Source organism: Lissotriton helveticus, chromosome 5_1 (genome assembly GCF_964261635.1).
Source record: "Lissotriton helveticus chromosome 5_1, aLisHel1.1, whole genome shotgun sequence".
Lineage (NCBI taxonomy): Eukaryota > Metazoa > Chordata > Amphibia > Caudata > Salamandridae > Lissotriton > Lissotriton helveticus.
In genome coordinates this window covers 1,378,370,824-1,378,395,580 of record NC_136065.1, presented here as the reverse complement: position 1 = coordinate 1,378,395,580, position 24,757 = coordinate 1,378,370,824, and the positions used below count along the sequence as shown (strand labels likewise).

The 24,757-nt window shown below is 43.5% G+C and overlaps 1 protein-coding gene across 8 annotated transcripts in view; it reads left to right on the top strand.

Moving 5' to 3' along the window:
* Positions 1 to 24,757, top strand: part of FKBP5 (FKBP prolyl isomerase 5) — a 796,880-nt gene that overhangs the window by 49,079 nt on the left and 723,044 nt on the right. For 2 of the 8 annotated variants that reach the window (XM_078644334.1, XM_078644332.1), the window contains exons 2-3: positions 14,774 to 14,858; positions 14,958 to 15,035. The exons of 3 other annotated variants lie outside the window; for them this stretch is intronic. The gene's annotated coding sequence lies outside the window, so the exon portion shown is untranslated. Of the gene's footprint in view, positions 1 to 14,773; positions 14,859 to 14,957; positions 15,036 to 18,470; positions 18,534 to 24,757 lie in introns of all 8 variants that reach the window. 3 more of the 8 variants (XM_078644336.1, XM_078644331.1, XM_078644329.1) reach the window with 2 other exon arrangements.

Below are 24,757 nucleotides of genomic sequence, written 5' to 3'. Positions count from 1 at the left end.
CACACAGACCCACACACACACACACACACACACACTCACGCACACACAGAGCCACACACACACAGAGCCACACACACACACACACACAGAGCCACACACACACAGAGCCACACATACACCCACACAGAGAGCCACACCCCCCCACACAGAGAGCCACAGACACCCACTCAGAGAGACACACACACACAGAGCCCCACACACACACACACACAGAGCCCCACACACACACAGCCCCACACACACACACAGCCCCACACACACACACACACACACACACAGCCCACACACAAACACAGCCCCACACACACACACAGCCCCACACACACACACAGCCCCACACACACACAGAGAGAGCCCCACACACACACACAGCCACACACACACACACACACACACACACAGCCCCACACAGCCACACAGCAACTCAGATCGGGTAAAGCTATCACAAATTGAGTGAACATCTACATGGTTATCAAATCGGGATTACCATGAATGTGACTGCTGGCGGTCTTTGCTGGTGCCCTCATTGGGCGATGCGAACTGAGAAAACTGCGCGCTCTGCTTCCTGCTCGAACCCCGGTTCTCCGGGTTCTCCCGCAAGGGCTGATTCAAAGACATAAACTCTGGTCTGTTCAGGACATTATTACGGTCCCTGGCTCGAGATCTATTTCCTTTACAGTTAAACAAGTGAAGCTGAAATATATTTCTTTTTGAGCCTTCATATATTTGGAATGCCTGCTGCAGCCCCAGGTCCTGCTGCTTGCTACAGTCTCGAGCAGATAAATATAGAGTGAAAGGTATGTCCATGCTGTTTACATTCCTCCCCCACCAAGCTCGAGGAAACTGGGCTGGCCCCGCCGTCCACCAATCAGGCTCTGACAGAACTGCCAAATAGCCAATGGTCACAGCGCAAAGGTAGAGCCGTGCAGGATGAGGAGGTTTGGTGGGCTCAGCTCTGGGTTATTTAAACCTCGTCTCTGGCTCAGTCCCGATGGGGCATGAGTGGCGGATGACGGGGACTGTAGTTTCAAAGCGGGCCTCCTTCCCGTCCCTCTTAATCCCGTCCCCTGGCAGCTGCTGCCGGCCCCCTTCTGGGATCTAAATCAACTGTGGTGTGTCCCAAGACAGCGAGGAGGGCCGGTTGAGTGAGGTCAGCACACAGCCGCTCCCGACTCTGGTTACATCACATGTGCCAACTGCAGCTCTTTTGGAAGGACCGTTCTCACTCGAGCGCCCACCCCCTTTGCCAACAACATGCAGAGCAGACGGTAACCGGGGGCCAGTCCTGTGCAGACCCCCGCTCTTACTAGCAGGCATGCCATTTTCACGGTAGAATCTGTATGGGAAAAAAAATTCCATAGCTGTCAAATGGGCAATTACGCGAGCAATACTTTTAACCAGGTCCAGTCTTTTAACCGCAAGGCAAGCTGGAGAGCGCGCCTGCCGCCGAGGCCCCCCGCATGGTGGACGTTGCGGACGAACTGCGCTCCAATGCCTTTCGGGCCGCGTTTGCGGTATATTAAAATAAAAACAAGCATCGGGCAGACGGGCAGCAGGAGTCTGTAAGCCCCGTCCATTTCAGACTGGGGGGCGTGTTTTTTGTTGAGTGACGATGACGTCACGGATAGAAAGGACAGCAAAAAACACGCCCCTCAATCCGAAACGGACAGGGCTTAGAGGGACAGGCAGAGCTCTTCTCCAATGGCTGGCCGCCGTTTAGGAAGCCAGCCAATGGAGAAGAGCTGGCTCGTTTACCTCCCTACTCTAAGACATAATTTACTCGCCCAGTGAGACTGCGCAAGCGCAGCCTACGCAGGCCGAGACCTAAAAATGATATACTGCTTAAGAATTAAGTAATAATACTCGTGAAGTTTGAAATACAGTTCAAAGAATAATATACGCTCTATTTGCACTCTGAATCCTAATTGTTGACCATATATCTTTTTCTCAATTCCTGGCAAATTAAATTAAAAAGAGCTAAAATATGTATGCAATGCAAATAGACAAAATGACCTGAAGACATCTTTTGCAAATACATGTGAATGTTCAGAAGGTGTGCCAGTCACTCTGCTAACATGCAGGTAGAGCATCGTGTCACCTAGAACATATGTCTAAGTCTCAAAGACGTAAATTCGTTTTCTCATATTCTTTTTATACCTGCATTGAAATTTTAGGTTACTGTTTCAAAGCACTGTGTATGTTTGACAGCGGTACGCTAATTAATACGTATGTGTGGGGCTCTTTTCCCACCAGTACATTATTGTTTAATAGCTACATAAAATATACTTGGCTTTCCTCACTGGATTTGCCACACTTAACCTTACATATGAGCTTCTGTGTTCACACGCCCATTAGGAGTCCAAAAGCACTGTGCCTTATTTGATACTGCTTCCTTAGTATGATGTCCCATTCCGTCCACATGCATTTTTCCAGTGTGTTACCATCCGCGCAATGAATATTTAATTCGGGCCTTTCAACCTGTCTGAATAACTTTTATGCTGTATGTCTTCTCACTTATATTGCTGTGCTTAATGCATATATGTGGTCTAATATTTTCACAATTATAAAGGCTGTTTAAAAGGAAGGGCCTGAATATATAGGTATGCGGTTCAGATAGAGTGATGAGCAAATAGAATATTTGATGTGAATTTAAAATAAGTATACACAGGTGTAGTACGGGTACCAAAGGATTTAATTTGTAATAATCTAGATAGACAAGAGAACTGAGTAATAGTAACAGCTGATTATATCACTTCGAAACAGGAGAGGTACGTTATGTCGTGTCCTTTTATTTGCATTTGTGTGAATACAGAAAACACCAGAGACGAAGGTGTTAGATAAACAAATGTCAACAACAGGGCTTGAAAAGGATCACGCCAACAGGGCTGGAGGGTAGATCTTGGCTGATGGACTTGCACATGAACCCAAACGCCTGATTGCAGATCATTCCATGCTTTGGTAAGGCAGTTCGAACCTTGGAACGGAAGCTATAAACACAGTAAATCTGTTTGCAGTATTAGAGTGTAACATGATCGTTAATTTGTACGTCAAGCAAAGCTGGAGTACTGGATGGGTTGTGGAGGCAAAGTGGGTCATTGCATCTATCTATTTCCTAGGCACCTAGTTTAGTCCTTTGGCTAGGGACGCCTCTGGTGACTGGAGTGCCAAAGAAAGGGTGCTGGACGCTCGAGACCTGTTTCAGCACAGACACAGCTTTCTTTTTCCAAGTGAAGTTGAAATTCTCCATCTTTCCAAAAGATTCTGGAGAGATGCACAGTTGAAGTGGAGAAGTGTGGCTCAATGGTTAGAGCGGCAGACCCTGATGCAGAGGTCTAGCCCGGGACCAGGGTTCAATTGCCCGCCTCGGCGGGTCTTGGGCTCAAAAATTCCACGGACCTGATAATTCTCGCCTCGTTGCCTATTCCAATCACGGAGTCCCACTCTGCAACTCTGGGCAATAGCTTGCTTAATCTCCAAAACGCTAAGTATAACTGGCCTCTACCTTGGGGGTGCCCAGGAGTGGACACCTCACAGGGAAAGCCAGGATGGGTTCCACAGCGGTATTCGTACAAACGCCTTGAGACCCTTGCGGGTGAGTAGTGCGCTATACCAGTATCAATTTACATTTACAAGTGTTGCTTAATTATGAAAGCTTTGAATAGTTGCTGAACTAAGGATGATACAAAGTGGGTATGCTTATTACTCCATATTTGAAGGGGCATCCTGAATCTGTAAATGCGACTGCTTGTGACCATAGAGCCAAGAGAAGGGCAGTGAAAACAGAAGAACCTGAGAGAGAGGATCGCTGGAATGTAGGAAGCAGAAGTAAGGAGGAGAGAGCAGGATGGGATGTGATGCAGGAGGAAGATTGCATTGTAGAGAGTCAAGGCAATCGAGTGACGGCAAAGGGAAGGTGTGCAATGGTGGCTCAGTTTATGAAACATACGGAGCTATTTCAGAGCAGCCTTTTAGACAGTTTGATTGGCAGACACTTTCCTCTTGACAGTGTCTGGAGAGGATTGATGCATAGCACACTTTTTTTTATTTCAAATCGTTTTTATTAGAAAAACAAAAAGGAAAATATACAATAAAGAATAGTAAACAATAAAGAATACTAAGAATACATAAGATACAGATTGCATTGGCTGAAGTTGGAATCAGACAACTGACAATTGAAAAAGCAAGGAATCCCAGGGATAAGTATATGCATCAAATCATGGAGGGAGCACAGCCATGAACATGATATAAAATAAATAAAGTATAAGAAAAATGCAGATTACAAACGTAAAGTACAAATACAGAATGCCGAATACCAAGTGCAGAGTACAAAAATAGTGCAAACCGTATACCAAATATTGCAGGCATACCTCATTGTTACACTGGAAGGGGTTACAAGCATGTAGTGAGATCTACCTAGGCCAGGATTATACTCCATACCAAACAGGTCAATGGTCAGTGGTTCGAACAAGTACCAGCAGGCGTGGGCATCGCCATACAGGGTACCCAGTGGCGGGTATGTATGATTCCCTTGTCAGTGGGACAAATACCAAGGATGCTCCTACGGAGGGTCAAATGAAAAGGAAGAGGCATCGAGGGATTTCCAAAGCCTCTTATTGGAGGTACGCCAAGGGGAGGAATGTAAAGCACGATTATCTGCTCCTCTGATACAAGATACCCATTCTTGCCACATCTTAAAGGATACTTCGGAGGCATTCTTCCGCTTACATATTATTACTTTACATGCCAGGGTGAGTAGTAAGTCCAATAATTGACAGTCATTGTCATCGATCACGCTTGGATCCAGGGCACCCAAAATGACATAAACAAATTCTCTTGGAGGTTTGATCTTAAGAATATGTTCTATACAATTAAATATTTTCTCCCAATAGTTTCCTAGCGAAGAGCAATGAAAAAGCATGTGTGCTAGATCTCCTGCAACCAAATTACAGTTCCAACAATTGGGGTCGTCTTTTAGTTGGAGTTTAAATAGCCTTTGTGGTGTCCAGTACGCCCTGTTAAGTAGCATATATTTGGTTTGTGACAATATTGGGGAAACTTTGTTCACAAGGGCTGTGGTGTGAATTTTGTCCCAGTCGAATGTAATCCCCGTTGTGTTGGGTTCCACCTCCCACCGTGACTCAATACGTTTTTGGGCTTTCCCCGGTGAAGGGAGGAGAAGTTTGTAAATCTTTGACACAAAATGACCTGCTGCTTTAATACGTGCTAAATGTGGCCTAAGCCATGGCTCTGTGGGTTTGAGAGAGCGCGTGGATAGGAGTGCCTTTAATTTGAGGAAATCATAGCAGTCCTTTGGTGTAAGACAGTGTGTTGCTTGGATCGAGGAGTAAGGTAACGGGTAGTGCCCGTCATAGAGGTCACTCACCATATTAATACCCTTTGAAGACCAATGATCCCAGTTGAGGGGTTCCCAATTAAGTCTAAGGGCGGGATTATGCCACAAGGCTACTGAGGTGGTGTTTTTTACCCTAAGGCCAGTCATATGGGCTTGATCCAGCCTTAGAAGGGCACGTCTCGTGTTCAATAAGATGTATTTTGAGTAAGGAAGATGCGTCAGATCCATGGTTAGCAGCGCAGGGAGGGGAACGTTGCCAACAAGGGATTTCTCTATATCTACCCAAAGCGGGACATACATTGGATCTTCAATCAGCAAGTGTACACCCTGTTTGCACAAGAACGCTGTTTGGTAATTCCTAAAGTTGGGAAGACCCAGGCCGCCTTTGTCTTTAGCTAGTTGCAGCTTCTTCATTGATACCCTGGGCTTCTTCCCTTGCCACAAGAATGTACCAAAGAGTTTATCCACCTTGTTTAAAAAGTCCTCTGTGAAAGTCATTGGAAGCATACTCGCTAGATAGTTCACTAGCGGGGTCACCATCATTTTTAGGGTCTCAGCCCTCCCCCACCACGACAAAAACTTAGGAGACCAACCGTCAAACAGTGTTGACATTTTCTTTAAGAGCTGATCCTCATTAACTCGTAGGGAAGCAATGAGGTCTTTATCAAAGTCTAGCCCCAGATACTTGAAGCAACCCGGCTGCCAGGTTAAGCCAGAGTCCCCCAAGATTTCCTTATTTCCTTGGTTATTCAATAACTTGACCTCCGTTTTGTCCTTATTTAATTTGTATCCCGATACTTCCGAGAACTCCTCAATAGTGGACATAAGAGCTGGTATCGCCTCCCCGGCCCTCTCTGATACGACGAGTACATCGTCTGCGTATGCTGTAAGTTTTATCGTGCAGTCTTTAAATGGAATTCCGGCAATGTTTATATTATTGCAGATGCGATACAGAAAGGGTTCTATGGCCAGAAGGAATAACGAAGGGGAGAGGGGGCACCCTTGTCTGGTTCCCTGTTGTAGTGTAAACGATGAGGAGAACGACCCTCCTGCTCTAACCCTGGCCGAGGGACAGGAGTAAAGGGACATGACCAGTTTCGTGAATGTCGGCCCTAGCTCGAATTTATGTAAGACAGCCTCCAAATATGTCCAATCCACTTTGTTGAATGCTTTTTCAGCATCAAGTGTGATTGCTGCTGTAGGAGTGGTGAGAAGTCTAGCTTTCTCAAGGACGTGGGCTAAGGTTCTGGTGTTGTCGCAGGACAACCTATACTTCAGGAAGCCAGCTTGGGAGGGGTGTATCAATTTTGGTAAAACCTTTTGGAGGCGGTTGGCCAGGATCGAAGCTAAAAGCTTACAATCCAAATTGATAAGCGAAATAGGCCTATAGTTCTTGGGGAGCTTTGGATCCTTCCCCTCTTTGGGTAGCACTGCTATAATAGCCTCCGCCAATGTACCTTTAACCTCACCCGTCTCATTAATTTCACGGAAAAGGTGGAGAAGTGGGGAAGATAGCGTGGAGGAGAAGCATTTGTAAAATCTCGCGGTGAACCCATCAGGTCCAGGGGCCTTCCCGCATTTAAGAGACTTTATAGCTTCCTCAATCTCGGTTTGCGAAATATAGCTGTTGAGGCCTTCTTGGTCCTCCGTGGGAAGGGACGGTAGAGCGCAGTTCTCTAAGTAGTCTCTAATCTTGTCCTCTTTCACAGTCACATTTTTGGCATATAAATGTTCATAGAACTCCTTGAATATTTCTGCAATTTTGAGAGGGTCAGACCAGGCCACTCTGGATTGATCTGAGATAGAACTAATCGTATTTTTCTGAATCTTGAATTTAAGGTAGGCTGCTAGGCTTTTCCCCGCCTTATTGGAGTCACAAATTTTAAAACGCTTCTTCCTGTTTAACCACACTCCTGCTCTTTCGCTTATTATTTTATTGTAAGCATACTTTTTATTGGTTAGTTTATTCAACGTCTCCTCTTTCCTGTCTTTCAAATATCTAGCTTCCAGGGCAGAAATTTCTTCCTCCAGTGTCTCTAAGTCCCCGTTATAATTCTTGTTTATGGCAGATTTAAGTTTAATGATGACCCTCCTTATAGTGCTTTTCAGTGCCTCCAGCGTGTCAAGTCAGTGGTGTCACCCCTTTTATTGTCTTTCAGATAGTCTTTTATAGCGGTTGCAATAGTGTTCCTGTGTTGTTCCTTTTTGAGGATTTCCTCGTTGAGGCGCCATAGCGATTGGCGGAGTGTCGGTTTTATGTTGGAGACAGTGAGTGATATGCAAGAGTGGTCTGAAATAACCCTTGGCTCTATACTTGCTTCTTCAATTCTAGCAATGGTGTTCTTTGTGATAAATAAGTAATCAATTCGGGAGAACGAGTCGTGCGGAGGGGAGTAGAATGTATGCTCTCTCCCATCCGGATTTTGCAATCGCCAGGAGTCTATCAGTTGAAACCTGTTACAGAGTTTAGTGAAAGCTTTATGCGCCTTATTACTGCGAAAGGGGCATCTGAAGTCCCTGTCAAGGGTGGGGTCAGATGGCAAGAGAAAGTCTACTGCCAGGATGTGGACGGCCGTGTCAGGGATAGTGTCGAGCTGCTTCGTAAGGTCCGCCCAGAATGTTAGATCGCATGTGTTTGGGGCATAAACGTTTGTAACGTAAAATTCGGTGTCATCTTTAAGTAATTTAGCTGAGATCCACCTCCCCTTAGAATCAGACACAGAGGAAATTAAGTCTACATTGGATTTCCTGGCAATCAAGGTCACCACGCCATTCTTTTTTGCGATTGCTTCCGACCCCTCCACCTCTGTATAGAATTTGTTCCTAAGCGTGTGGAATTGTTTGGCTTCCAATTTGGACTCCTGCAACAGGGCAATATCACCCTTCTGCCTACGCAAATAGTCTAGGATTTTCTGACGCTTGACAGGCTGGTTAAGGCCTTTCGCATCAAGCGAGAGGATTTTCAGGTTGCCTAACTTCGTTACCCCCATGGGTGTATCAATTGTGGACGACGTCATGCGAATACAGAAAAAGATCCGTGGTCAGGGGAGGGGCGTCTGTATAAGGGCATAATTAACACTGGAGGACCTATATATAGCCATTCTAGAACGTGCTGGGCAACAATCCCAATGGCTCCGACTAGACATCCACCAACCATCAGGACAGCAGTGATTGCAGAACAATTGGTTATAACACTGAAACATTGGTAATGTGTGTATTTTGGCAACGATACGCAGCATCTGGACAATTCAGGCACCCAGGTGTAAATAACAGCATAATTAAAAATGAAAGCAGAAACAATAGCAAAAACAAGAAAGAAGACAAACCCTTACCCTGCCCCTTACCACATCCCCCCACCCCCACACCCTCCCTCTCCCTCAACCCACCCATCCCTCCCCAAACGTAGGTGTAGGGCATGGCGACTAGGAAAAACAACAGCGATGCCGCCTCCATGGCAACATATGCATCTTGACAAAGGTTGGGAACTATATCAACTTTTAAACGTCAGAGAGTAATATCAGCTAACACTGGACAATCATCTTTAGACAATGAATAGCGAATCACGGAACCATGCATCATGTCTCATTGCATTGCTTGGGACTGTGTGATTTACAGGTAGCAAAATGGTGTCTGTCAAAGGCTTTGCTATTAATTTGACTAACAATTAGCACCTGAGTTGAACACAGGGTGCAAGATATGCACCAACAATCCAAGTGAGACATACATGTAGAGCTCTTAATGACAAGTGTAACGTAACAGCAGTGGTTATGGTGTCAACAAGGAAACAATATGATGCTAATCACCAGTCGGTCCTCATATTAAGTCTTGAAGTTAGGGCAATGTGTTAGACGAGACCCAGGAAGGTCACTACGGTGTATACCACATAGTGAGTCTGTGGAAAGAACATCATATTAGAAGTGAATTGGCAACACAGATAAATGATACTCATTTATATCCTGAGGCCGATGCCCCAGCCGTTTCAACCGATGTTGTGTCCATAGATGACTCCTCTGGACCATGTAGTAGTCGCTTGAGTTTTTGCGGGTCTGTGTATATGTGGAAGACTCCCTGTATGGTCACCCGGAACTTAGTCGGGCGAACAAATCCAAACTGGTGGCCTAGTGACCGCAATTGTGGACGCATTGCAAGGAAAGATTTTCTCACGTAGTCTTGTGATATGTAGACCTTGACTCCTTTCCATAGGACATGGTTATTTTTACTCACAAAAGAGAGTATTTGCTCCACATGTTGGAATCTCAGGAGCTTACAGATGATAGGTCTCGGGCCCTTCTGGTTTTTTGTTATCCTGCCTGGTACTCTATGTGCCCTGTCAAATTCCAGAGGTTGGGCGAAGGTGAGATTAGTCGCTTGTGTGAACCATGCTTCTAAAAAGGTAACACATGAACCATAAGTCTCTTCTGAGCCTTCCGGAATGCCAAATATTCTAAGGTTCCCTTTCCGGTTTCTATCTTCCAACTCGGAGAGTCTCTTCGTAGTCTGTTCTGAGGTTATGGTGAGATGCTTGAGGGCCCCACAGGTTTTGGTTTCCATGTCCTCGAGTCGGCTAATCCATGTGTCGGTTTCGGTGAGCCTAGAGTTAGTGTCTCTTATGTCTTGCCTAACGGCCACAATCTCCTCTTTTGTAGACTTCGCCAAGTCCCGTACTTCTTCCAATCTGCTCAATATGATGTCCATGGTCTCGCTGATTTCTTTCTTGCCTTTGATGAGTGATACCGGGTTTGGTGGTTCAGCCTTTAGGCATTTGAGGTTTTTCGTTGTTTCCTTATCTTCCATGTTGGTTTTGATCCTGATGAGGAAGAGAGGAAAGTCTTGTCCCGAGGAGTGGCCGCACCACAGGGTGTTTGGGATCTGCGTCAATAGGTAAAGCCTTGTCTTGTCTCAAGGAGTAAATCTCCTCTCGAGGAGTAGCACCACTAGGCGCTTGGGAGCTGTGTTACTAGGTATAGCCAACCTGAGATCCGGGACGCTGGTAAGGGTTGCTTCGAGTAACCAACAGGTATTGCACCTAGGAGCTGTGGTTAGACCGGTGTAGTAAGGGTCAGTAGCAGCTTCAGTCAGATCATCAGTAGCCTCATACAATTATTTCACTGGTTCAGGAAAAAGCGCGTTGCGGAGAGTTAAGAGACTTTTTTGGTAGTGTCCTTTATCCCAGTTAGTGATGCCTTCTTAGCTCGCCTTTGTAATGTCACGTGCATTTACCCTTTCGCTTCTATCTTGATCATGTCTCCTAACATGTGGTGTGACGCCAAGGGTTGTGGTGCAGCATTAAGATGAAGCTTTAGGCTATAAGGCATGCAAGTATCTCGCCCATGATTGTAAGTATCAAGATCACAAGATAGTTAGGTCACTCTCACCTCTGATCTCTGAGATTCATCGTTTGCATCAATGTTTATGAGCGCAAATGCCCCTCATTTGATATGTGTGAGTCGCTAGTATGGTGAATAACTTTGCGTTTTTTGTCCCCCTCCTGATATTCCACTGTCCGCATTAAGAGGCTTAGCGTCCCATATTCACAAGCTGCACGCCCTTCTGTTCTCACACTGTTGCTCTGCCCCTGTCTTGACATACATGAAGCAGCAATGTCAGGCAAAGCAATTTCCAGTGAAACTAGCGCCGTGTTTCATCATAACTTGTGTACCTCATTAGATCGCAGCAGCATCACATTATTCTTTTCTGTACTGGGCACCTTTTTCTGTACTGGGCACTCGTCACACTTGTCTGCGCTGGTCACTTGTGAGCGATAAAGCTTGGTGGAGGTCAGATGAGATCAGCCGAGATCAGCCGAGATCGGGCGGTGCTGCTGCGCACCTGTCCGTCATCTTGTAGGTATTTGAGATCGTACATGGGGAGATACCTCGGTTGTTGGGGCTTTGAATACGCTCAACTGTTACAGCGCTGGCTCGCAGGTCCCTTGCTGAAGGCAAGATGATGATTTTGAGTGGGGTACTGCTACGTGAATCATCTGTGCCCGGGAATGAGGTCAGCACATAGTGGGTGCGTCCGCCATTTTGTGCGCACCGTGCGGGGATCCAATATTAACCTATGCAAGTTTATAAGGGATCATGAGCGCATCAAGTAGTCCCTTAACATACGTACTGTTCTCAGTTGAAGTACATGGTGCATACAGAGGAGCCCAAAATCCTGGGCCACTCTGAAGGTGTAGTTTGAATTAGTACATTTAGTAAAAATATTTTGAGTTGCAAGAATTCAAGCCAGTATGAGAGCAATCAATTCAGCTAAATGAGTGGGTTGTACTTGAGGTAAATGTATATTTTAACTACTTCATACAAATTGCATATAGTATATACATCCACTAGTGAAACACTATCATATGTAAGACGAGATCCATCGACGTACTATGTAAGGCTGCATTTGAGTATGCGTGCATTGGAGAGATCTGTAGGAGGCTTGGTCAAATGGGCAGTTACAGTGAGGCAGTTATGTGGCTCTCCATCCTGGACAGTGGGCAGGAGTTAGGCAGGATTCAGAAGGGGGCATCAGGTTAGGTGATATGAGAGGCTGATAGTCCCATGGACACGGGTTGAATTTTAGTGCTTGTAAAAGGGCAACTGCAGCATGAAGTACAGTTATGGTAGTAGTGAAATCAAGAGCTATGTTTTCAAAGACTTGCACGAAGTGGGCGACTTCCGCCATTGATCATAGGTAAGACAGAAGGCCTGCCGCAACTGCATCCAGGGCAGAGGAATAGTATGCAACAGGTTTATTTTGTCTCTGTGATCTTGCACAAACACTCCTCAGGCAAACTTATCTTATCAGGACAGTATAACGTAAATGGCTGGTTATAATCAGGCAGACTTACGGCAGACATTAAAAAAGGTTGTCCCTGTCAGTTCTTTTAATGCATTCAGTAGTTAGTCTACCAAAAACACAAGAGTCACCTGTTTAGTATTACAGCGGACTCACTCAACATTTGGGCAAAAGACAGACAAGCAGACTTAAACACTAGATTTTGGGTCACTCTACATATTGCAAACACTTCCAAATGTAAATTAAAATTTTAAAAACTTGTATTCATAAACGATGAATCTTGCACCTGGGACCTCCCTAGTGGTTACAATCTAATTCACAGTTAAAAACACTTTGGATACGTTTAATGCATAAATCCTTTCAACTAATAAAAAACAATCACAGTTTAAAAAGACAGCTTAAAAAAACACAGTCGATAACAGAACACAAATCAGCTTTAAGAACGAAAAAACTGACAGCACCCCTGGTAGAACATTGGATATTCAGGAATCACAAAATAGATGATCTCAAGTGGTGCGGGATTGAAATTATGGAACATAGCATACGAGGCGGGGACAGCTTTGTGTTCTGTTATTCGTGTTCTCAGTTACTAACTTAGAACACGAATAACAGAACACAAATCCACTTTAAGAACGAAAAAACTGACAGCACCCCTGGTAGAACATTGGATATCTAGGAATCACAAAATAGATGATCTCAAGTGGTGCGGGATTGAAATTATGGAACATAGCATACGAGGCGGAGACAGCTTTGTAAAAAGGAAGAAGCGTGAACAATTCCATATGTCCTATTTTAATACATACAAAAATGGCCTCAACAATAAAGAGGAATGGGAGAGATTATTTCAATAAAGTAATTAATTGAGATAGATAATAAGCACCAGCCTAGACTGCTACAATGGTCATTAGTTGCGAGTCATAGTTAGACTAGAGAGCAGATATACCAAATCAACGTATACGGTAAAAATGTATGATCGTACAATAAAAGAGCTCTGTCTTACATAGCAACAGTGAGAAGAAGCTAGGTGTGAGAATGACAAATGTGCACAACCCAAAAATCAAAATGATTTGTGAAAATGTATGTTTTAAGTTGAAGCAACGTAAAAGTAGTAGACGTATTAAGTAGAGCAAAGAGGGTATAGAGCTAAAGGTCATCGCGAGTCGATATAAGTAAAGTTTTTCAAATGTTAACTGTATGAAAATATAGAGTTGTCTTCAATGTTATGACAATGCTCTCATTATGACGATTGAGAAAGGTATTTAGATCTGAATGTAACTGTATATGTTTGCAAATCCAAAACAAAATAATTCATGAATGTAAACTATGTAAGTTATAGGTACCAAATTGAATCAAAAGCCCAAAATGTTTTTGAGTTATTGTAAGCGAACTGGAGACAATGACTGATAAAGTTGTCAGATTTTGTATGTAACTCCATTGCGGTATACTCATAATAGAAACTGAAAAGACCCCGTGATTTTACCCAGAAAAGGTCATCCTGAATAGCACTAAATATATAAAAATAGAATATCCTTTCTAGTAAGTGTATAATGGCTATCTAATAATAAAATTACTACAAATAAGGCGAAAAACAGAATCCTGTTTTAACAACAAGTTGGTTTGCCCGATCTAAGATGGCGGGCGATATGGATACTACCGAGTTTTTTCAAATAATATATAGAACTATATAAAAACTCGGATAAAATAAAGAAACACTAAGACAATGATACGTTTTTAAAAAATATAAGGTAGAATACCACATCAATTAGAGTTAAATACGAGCAGACTATTCTGAAAATATACGCCATATATATTTTTTAACTTCCGGGTAAAACTCAACCTCAGGAGTATATAAAAAACAAATAAACGGAAGCAGCCATTGAAAAGACTTCTGGAGCATTACGTTGGAGCAGGGAGGCCGCCAAAACAAGAGGAGGTACGCGACAGCATATCGGTGTAGATTCTTTTTTAACGCGCTGAGAATGTTGCATTAAGAACTGATAGTAAGCGCATCTCTCCGAATATTCGTGCAAATTCCTCTTTTAAGACGCAGAGCATGTTGTATGAGGAATCGAGAGTAAATGCATCGTCCCAAATATTAGCAGCTAAATGAGGATGTAGAGCGCACTATGAATATCAACATCACGGACACATTTTAAAATACTAGCGTACCACGTTTATGAAAATGCCCATAACGCGGTCAATTAATAACGAGGGGCACGTATGATGTGTACATCAGTAAAAATAACGCGATTGGGTTCTGTAACGTGGCAGCGGCGGCACACTACGATAAGGCACGCTAACTATCAAATTAAATGCAGGAAATAGTATTAAACGGCCTAAATAGAATGTTAAAGAGGGCACACAAGATAATAACGACACTGTGATGAACCGACACAAATACTGTCAGATTATAATAAATATCAAGACATTATGTAATATTGCATTCTGAATAATACATAAGGACATATTATATAATTAGGCGATCTCCTCTTGCTTCAAATAATGAGGAGGATTAGGAGTACGTTTAATCATAAACATAATGCATAGAGGGTAGAAGCGAAAAATAATATGACATTATAAACGAATAATCAGGGGGAGGATTAAAAATCTGCCATTATTCTATATTTCCAGAGATCGTAGTCTAAATTGATGAATAGACCATCTCCCAACTGGAATTGATTAAAGAAAGAATATATTAACCGGATGCAAAACCGCGGTAAGCATTCTGTATATACAGACACTCATCAGTAATTAAGAGTAGATGAGAAGGAATATGGGACAGAATATCATTTTATATTCTTTGTAATGTTTGCAGTTGAGCTAACAGAATCATCAACGAATGATAGTACGGTGGCTCCAACGTATACCAAGGAGAGAAGTCCAATTCAATAAGGTATTAAATTTAACTAATAGCTGGTGATCTGATTAGAATGAATATTGTTTTTAAATGTTTAAATGTATACTTCTGTTCTCTTCTGTCCTTAATTCAAAGGTATAGACCTTCACAACATCGGAAAATGAGTTGTTGAAGGACGTCTAGGACTATGAAAATAACAAGACATAGCCTCCTAGATTGTATGAGGTATGAAATACAACTACCCATCGTTAAGGTCCTAGTAAGGAGAAACTGTAGTAATGTAAAATAAAGAGGGACTCATATCTATGAGCAAAATGAATATAACACCAGTGGGCTAAACAAAAAAAGTTTTTATGTAAAAAAAGTGTGTAGGCAGGTAGTAATAAAATAGGGTCTGCGATCATTGTATGTAAGCTAAAAGAATTGTTTTTTACTTCTAGATTGTAACAAGAAACTTTTAAGTCCTGATGAAGGTGGAAACAAATGCACACCGAAACGCCGCGTCGACTGTGTTTTTTTAAACTGTCTTTTTAAACTGTGATTGTTTTTTATTAGTTGAAAGGATTTATGCATTAAACGTATCCAAAGTGTTTTTAACTGTGAATTAGATTGTAACCACTAGGGAGGTCCCAGGTGCAAGATTCATCGTTTATGAATAAAAGTTTTTAAAATTTAAATTTGGAAGTGTTTGCAATATGTAGAGTGACCCAAAATCTAGTGTTTAAGTCTGCTTGTCTGTCTTTTGCCAAAATGTTGAGTGAGTCCGCTGTAATACTAAACAGGTGACTCTTGTGTTTTTGGTAGACTAACTACTGAATGCATTAAAAGAACTGACAGGGACAACCTTTTTTAATGTTTACACTTACCCCCTCCCTGTACAATTTTTAGACCTAAGGCACAAGCAGACTTTAGTGCCCGTTTCATAGTCACAAAGGCCTTTTCTGCCTACTTGGTACCAGTGCAAATGTTCTAGGCTGCCCTTCTTTACTAAGTCTTGAAGAGGTTAAGCAATAGTTACATGTCATAATATCCATTGTCCACATGAAGCTGTCATTTCCAATAACTAGCGTACCTGACAGATGGTAGCTTGTCTGGGCAATGTACGGATAACTTAGATGCTGTCTTAGATGTCTGGACCTAATAAGCGAACACTTGAAAGACTGAGTTGTAATTTTTACTTGGAAGCTTTATACCCCTTTACTTGGAAGTGTAGTGCCCTTTCTTTGTTAATTCAGTGAGGCGGTACAAAGAGTCAACCGTACATTGGTACAAGCAGTCAGATATAACCGACAACTCATCTGCTATTGAACTGAAGTGTAGTCTCCTGGGAAAGCAAGGGTGTCCGAATGAGTGCATGAAGGAAAATGGAGTTTGACTTGGTAGCCTGTCAGCTCTCCCCATGGGAATGAGAACACAAAAAGATACTTGTTTTCTGGGTTTATGGGAATCAAGAACAAATCTGATCAGCTACTGTAAACCATCTAGCACAAGATAATATGATAGCAGGATTAGGGATAACTGTAAAACTAGGTATAGTTAGAACATTAGTAGCTTGCAGGTCTTGAATAGATCTATGTCTTTACCATGCTTTTTTGTTGGAAAACTCGGTATGCACCATTAACTCACAGTGGAAACTAGAAATCCTTGTTTTATTGAAGCAGTAATGATTGGTCTGATTCCTGTTTCTTCCTCAGGGCCTAACAGGTACTGGGAAATTCGATAGAGTTTCTTGGCTTTACATGAATCTTTATTAAGTTTTACTGACTCAGCAGTTATAATGCACCCAACATCATTAGCAAGTTAAGATCACGATGTAGAAGGTACTTAATCAACATTATCAGAGAGAGATTTCAGCATGCCATTTTTACATTCAATATTGTCAGTGCAATCAGTTTCACACAACACAGCTAAAGTCTTAATTTTCATGCTCTTTGCTACAGTTAGATAGACTCTATCGCTAGTGCAATATACAGTACGATTTACATTACACAATGGATCTTCTCCTAAAAGAGTGGTGAGGTGAGACCCAACAGAAAAGTGTTTTTATCAGTTATTAGACTCAGGGTTAAGGAAATGGGATCAATGCTATGGGGCAGAACACGACTATTAGAAATGCCAGTTGGATCAGTGCACTTGGCCAAGAGTGGTAAGGAAGAAAGTTCCGAGATCTTAGGAGTGGAAGAGCTAGCACCTTTATTAACAAGGCAAGAGTTGGGCTTTCTGTTAGTAATGCATCGTACATATGCCTAATGTTGATCTACTAGAATTGGGGTATTTGCAGCACAGTTGCCTCTCTGGCTTTCCTAAAAGGTGGGGGGGTTCCAATTTTGATAAATCTGATACATTTAGGCCATTGGTGTTGGTGATGGCGGTTATGGGATAAGTTGGGGAAGTCCTGTTTTCAGTGTTTCAGTTGTCCACAGTTAAAGCATGAAGAGCCAGTTAGTGGGGTTGAGTTTACTCTGCTTCCTTGCCACCTCCACTGGCATCACACCATCTTTCCATTTCTATGCACCACAGTCTTTGTCTATCTGATAACTTTGTCTCCCCATTCCTCCCCACCCCTTCATCTGGCAGTATGTTGAAATGAATGCATTTGTAAAGCCATCTGTTTGGATTAATTTGACTTCTTTTGCCTTTTTTGCACTGCCACACAGTGATTTGCAAATTAAATAAGTTTAGTAAGGCTCTTAACTTGCTTCCTAATACAGATGGTATGGAGTTACTCCTGAACCCTGGGTTGCAACCCCTTAACAAATGCAGCTATGGTTCCTGTGCATTCTTCTTTGCTTGTGCTACACTAGAGTAACAGTCAAACACACGTTTTGAATGATCAGGATGTTGGCCAGAAGTTACTGTCGTGCCAGTTTTGACCATGCACTCCTAGATTACAGCATTTATCATTGCTTGTCTTGCAGGAGCAAGAGGAGGCAGCATCACCAGGGGCCTATAGAGGCCAATTACTCTTTTCAATAAAGCGATCTTTGACTTCACTTGGTACAATAATGTGCAACTATTGATTCTCATCTGCCCAATAAAGTTTGTATCACTTGCATAAGGTTGGCAACTCTTCACGCATATTACGGACTTATAATTTTAGATTTACTCAACTAGCAGGGCACCAGTGGACATGGATGGCACTGACCCCTGAACAAGGGCTGGTATACTCTCTTGAAAGCAATATTGTGTCTGGGTTGCAAAGGGCCATCCTGTGGAGTGTAACTGCCTGTCACTTGAGGAGCGGGAAGTATGATGAAAATTTCAGAGGATTCCTGTTAAACACGTCAAACTTTCCCTGGTTATAGTGGTATTTCATTCTTTTTGTGAAATGTGTTGTACTGGATTTGTACGTTATTTTTATGTACTTTTGTGATGTACTACGTTAAATCGAATATAGAGATAATTGATTGAAAGAAAAATCATCCATTAACTTGAATCTGCCTTGTTTTTGGGTTCCTTTTCTTTTTGTAGGGTGGTTTAAAGCCTCTAAATCGTGAATATTCCTCTGGAAAGGACGTCTGCCCATTCTCATTAGTGAGTCTAATCCGCTGTTCTATATAGCAGCACAAGCTTTTTTTAATGCTGGTTGCATACTGCATGGACCGGAGACCCTTTTGCTGAGGATTTTTCTTGTTTCAACTTTTCAGCCCCATCTCATTAAATACACCGCCATTTCATAAGCAGCATACGGCAATGCCTCTGTCAGCCTTGAGCTGCAGCTCAGCCTGTGGAGGGGGTTGAATAGAAGGAAAGTGAGGGAAGGGTGGGACTAACAGCTATTTTATATCTGTTTCTTATGGGGGTGGGGGAGGGGGGTATGGAGAGTTCTGGCACCCCTGGCCTTTAACCCCTCTTGCTTTTGAAAGTCTTTGGCCACAGCACATCAAGGCTTGCTGAGGTTTCGGTATGGCTGAGTCAGAGTCCCTCTTACACTCACACATTCATCAAATACAGTTCTAGACACTCCTTTGTCTCTTTTCGTACTCCTGCACCTTTCTGAGCTTCCTGTACTAAACTGTGGATTTCACTAACACCTCTATCTCCTATTATCCTGAGACTTTCCACTTCCCCTCTCTGCCCCACCCCCCCGCACCTAGCCCAAAAGATACTTTGTCCTGTTGTCATCTGCCCAGATGACAGCTTCCAAAAATTCACTTTAAAATATGACAGCCATGAACTCAGTCAAATTAAAAAATATATATTTTTATTAGAATTTTACAGACAAGTAAGACATTAAACATTTGTATATCGCGTTGTCTATACAGGGAGGCGACAATTTAGGTTATGGTATTGGTAGCCTGGGTAACATAGGCTTGAATTCCCTGTTAGCGTCATTGTACAACACTTAACATATAACATAGAACAAGTGCCCTGCGTCGTTAAGTGCTGGGGGGTGCCTGATGAGTTTGGCTGGTCGACTTGGGTCATGAGGTACGGCTGGCACCTGTCCCCTGGACTACTCTGTGGAAAGAATTGGTGGATTGAGAGGGAAAAAGAGAAAGAGGGTAAGTGGGGAGAAGGGTTATATTTCATATAAGAAATGTCGAAGTGTGTTAATGTTGTCTCACATGATGGGTGACTTGAATGCCAGGTTGCTCTCCACCCCTCCCCACTCGCCAATCCCCTTGGAGCAGTGTTTCCTAAACTGCGGGTCCTAATCCAATTGCTGGTGGGTTGTGAAAGTCCAAGCAATAAATATGTCTTTAAATTCTGTATTTCTCTTGTCACATTTGCTGCTAGACTATGTCGCCTGACAAATTGCTGCTTCTTTTTTTAACATTGGCATTGGTGTTTACAGACTAATTCATCTCATGTGCCATGCAGAAAAAACATTACACTTAAAAATGTACACACCTCACTGTAGAAGAGAGAACGTTTATTTTCAACTCTATATACAATTATTGAAATTGCCCGATTTCGATTAGGCTATCACATCTGAAACTGTATTTACTCCTGTATCGTCAACTTTGAGGTAAAGAATCAATTTAGGTATTATCAATTCACAATGAGATATTGATAAGAATGCAGTTTGCCTATATATGTGATATTTAATTATGTTTTTGTGCACATATTGTTATTAAACTACTAAACCTCATCCAGTCAGCGCCCTACTAGGTGTAGCACCACAATAATGTAGTTGAGTATACGGAAAGGCAAAAAGGCATTTTTACTTTCAATAGTAATAATAAACAGAAGCAAACCGAGAAAGAAATTAGTTAAGTGTAGTGCAATCGATTGAAATAAAAGGAACAGATGATGGCACATGAGCACTGTAGAGCCAGGCTGTATAAATTAATGTGTTTTTGTGTAATGTAACTGGTGTGCATGTCAAGCGCTCCAATACCTCCAAGTCGATTTGGCGCTATATGAAACTGCTAAACAAAAGAAAATAAGGTTTGCGGAGGGGGTAGGGACGCATTCCACTTGAGTTAAGTCTGTGGCTGCGTTCTTTACTGCAGCAGCCATGTCAGTGAGTGACTTGGCGGAACTGATTCAAAGGGCAGTTGAGGGATAGTGACTATCTAAGATCTCCTCCACTGCATGCCTCCGAAGCCTAGCCCCGCTCGGTGTACATTAAAGTACTCAGTGCGGTCTCACATGAGGAGCCTAACCCCGCTTGGACGCTGTGAAACCAGGCTATATCAATGAATGTGTTTTTAGGTTTCGCCCTGGCGTTGCAACTGCGTAGCAGTTGCTCCGCCCAGGGCGAAATCTCATGATCCTACATATGGGGCTTTGGTCCCGCCTCTGTCTCCCATTGGCTAGCTCCATAAATGGAGGCTAGCCATTGGGAGACAGAGGCTGTCAATCACGCTTTCCCGTGAAAACGCGATTCGGGGGCGTTTCTCAGTCTTTTTTTAAGTCCCGCCCCTTTGTCCTGGGCCGCGCTGTCATTGGCTGCCGGCCCGGGACACCCCCGTGACGTCATTCCCCGGGCCGCGCTGTGATTGGCTGGCCGGCCCGGGACCTGACCACGCACTGCCCATTAAATTGTCTCTGCATAAGGACAGTGCCCTGGCGTCCCACCCATGACTGTGCAGCTTGTGCCATGTGCACACACAACAAACATTTAATAAATGACACGCTTATCATGATTGAATATTTTACAATAATTACTTGGTAATAAATGCTTTTGAGCTCACTCTGCTGGAGCTGTGGATCGCGATAGGAAATAGCGATAGGTCTCGCATTTATGCAGACCATTTTAATCAGCTCGCCTCTGTACTCAAATGCCATGTTGTGCACACTGTTTGCCTGTATCAGTCACCAAAGGAGAGAGATACCTTGCCTGCACCCGCACACACCTCAATTCTGCATATTTTTTCTTAGTATTGTAAGGGAAACAACAGGTGTTAAAAATCTCCTTACACTAAGTGCTTTGCACTAAAAAAAAGCCACATGCTTTCGCATATGTTCTTGGTCGTCTAAGCAAGTATTATAAAAGTATCTATGTTGCCATCTTTTTTACATCAAAATTCACAGCCTAAAGCAAAGCGGTCTGTGCTTTCAGACACATGCTGTGAGTTTTTACACCTTCTTTTCGCAACAGGAAATGTCTTTGTTATTGCCTTCGTCATCTATTTTCACACTTGCCTTATCATTCACTTTGAAGCATAATGCAATCCAGCACCAAACAGCAGCCCTAAAAAAGGAATCACCCTAGGTGCTGGACTGCCTATGGCGAATATATGACAAAGGCACACATCCAGCAGTAAGCTCCCAGGGACGCCATAGTGTCACGCGCCTGGACACGGCCGCTCTCAATAAGCAGCAATGGTGCACAGTGCCGAAGTTTAATTACAAAAGCCCTTTCCTGCATACAGTATGTACACAATGACACCATTCACAGACCCCCGAAACCAGGCATTGGGACTTCCCTCAAGCACTTACAACCACCATACTCTGCACACACACAACTGTGCAATATTCCTGCTGTCACAAGATACAGTATTCCAGGTGCACTCCTCTGCTGTTTCTAGGCCCTAAAGTCTATAATTTCCGCCGTTTTCACGCATGCACACAAGCGCTGCTTTTACCTTTTCTGCTAATAATTCACGGCTCATGTAGGACCTAAACTGCACAGGGGTCATCCTCACACACACACACCGCATGGTGCACACAGACGTGCATGCATACGATGTGTACACCCCTCCTGCTGTCAGGCAATTAATTCTGATGTAAAGAGCCCCACTTCACTCGCAGACAATTCGAATCAGCTCGCCTCTGTACTCAGATGCCACGTTGTGCACACGTGTTTCCCTGTATCTAAAGGTACTAAAGGAGAGAGATACCTTGCCTGCACCCACACATACCTCAATGCTGCACATCATCCCCCCTCCCCTACTGTGACTGCTCTCATAGGCACCATATTCTGCACACGCATGTCTCCTATTAAAAGGACAGACCCTGGCCGTTCACACAGACATTATAATCTGCACACAAATAACCTCCTCTCCTCCATCCCTATACAGACTTTGGCTCCTCTCTGCAACAACCAATTGTGATCTTATCACACAAAACAACAGCTCCTGTCTGGTATCACATACTCCACGCTGTGCAATCTCGTAGCCTCTTACGTGCACACTTCTCCTTAGGAACAGCCCCTGGTTACTCTCACAGACACCAATTTGTGCAAACGCGTGTCTTCCTCTCATATTGTGCACACACGTGGCCCCTTTTCTTAAGAGCACTTACAACCACGATACTCTACACACACATCACTCTACACAATTCCTGCTGTCACAAGATACCCTATTCCGGGTAAACTCTTTTGCCATTTCCAAGCCCCAAAGACTCTCACTTCCACCATTTATACATCTGCACAGAAGCGCTGCTTTTACTTTTTCTGCTCAAAATGTACGGGTCATCTAGGACCTAAACTGGACACTGTGCACAGCTGCTCCTAACAAGCAGCAAGGGTGCCTTGGGCCCTAATGCAAGGGCACAACCTGCCCAACTACTCACCTGCTTTAAAATCAGACGTAGGTAAAGTCAATACCTCCGGCTAAGCACCCAAAAGTTCCCAAAGGCGAGACCTATTGGCTATGACAATGCTTGTTCTGTAATGTAACTGGTGCACATGTCAAGCGCTCCAATACCTCTGGATCGAGTTAGCGCTATATAAAACTACTAAAACAAAAGAAAATAAGGTTTGCAGAGGGGGTAGGGACGTATTCCCCTTGAGTTAAGTCTGTTGCTGCGTTCTTTCCTACTGCAGCCATGTCAGTGAGTGACTCGGCGGAAGTGATTCAAAGGGAAGCTGAGGGCTAGTGGATATCTAAGAACTCCTCCAGTGCATGTCTCCAAAGCCTAACCCCGCTCGGTGTACATTTAAGTACTCAGTGCGGTCTCACATGAGGAGCCTAACCCCGCTCGGTGAACAATTAAGCACTGTGCGGTCTCAAATGAGAGAGTGCTGAATCTGAAGTCGCTTCAGGAGGCAAGATAATACTAGAAGGAGGGGAGGAAAAGCACAATACAGATTAAAAAAAGCAAAAGACGACTGCTGCAGGAGCTGTGTGCGTTAGGAGGAATGGGGAGGGCTTAACGCGGAAGCAGAAGCGAAATGAAAACGGAGCCGGAAAAATATAAAAAAGGTCACTGAAACAGGAGATAACAAGGCAAGCGAAAGTACACTGTACTTTACCGGTGCTCCTTTGCCTTGGGAGGGAGTGTGCTCTCGGCTGCGGGAATGAGACAGGAGACAGGAAAGAACAACAACGTTGGAATGGACAAATCCTAAGCAGGTGGTGGGAATGAAGTGGTTTTATCCATTACAGCAGGTCTTGCACACAGCGCATGCGTGCGGATGCTCGACCTAAAAAATCGCACACATCATGTCATTCAAGGCTCGTGGGTCGCGAAAGCTTTTCATGCTAAAAAGTGGGTTGTGATTCTAAAAAGTTTGGAAAGCACTGTTTTGGAGAATTCTCTATCTTACATTGGCATGTGGGTTTGGGTTGAGTTATCTGGTGGAGTCTGGCCTAGATCAGTTTGTCCTAGGCTCTCCCCTCGCTCCTGGCCAGGTGCAGGTACCACCAGCCAACTCACTTAGGGCCAGATGTAGGTAGGCTTTTACCGGTCGAATTCGGCCGTTACCGACCGGTAAAAGGAATTTGAGATGTAGGGAGCAAAATATTACAGAATCGGTAAATTTACCGATCGGTAAATTTACCGATTCTGTAAATTACCGAATCAGTATTTTTACCGATTCGGTAATTTTGAGATGTAGGTGGGACTCTACTGAGTCCCACATGCCTTACAGAATCGGTATTTTACCATCAAATTCAATTTGATGGTAAAATACCGATTCCGGTGTGCATGCACATGTGTGCATGCACACCTCTGCCATATGACAGGCAGACCTGCCCTTAGGGCAGGTATGCCTGCCACATGGCACCCGAGCCTCTTTTGGGGGTGCCAGAGGGTGTCAAAGTGACACCCCCTGCACCCTTGTGACATTCGGTATTTACCGATTCGGTAAATACCGAATCGGTAATGCCCATGCATTCCTATGGGCTTCAAAGCCCATAGGAATGAATGGGCATTACCGGTCGGTATTTACCGAATCGGTAAATACCGATGTTTACCGATTCGGTAAAAAAACATCTGGATGTACCTACATCTCCCTGCTTCTATTTTATTGATTCATAAATACCGAATCGGTAAAATTCGGTATTTATGAGTCGGTAAAATAGATTTACCTACATCTGGCCCCAGGTCTGTTAAAAAAATCTGCGCATTAGCCAGTTTGAAGT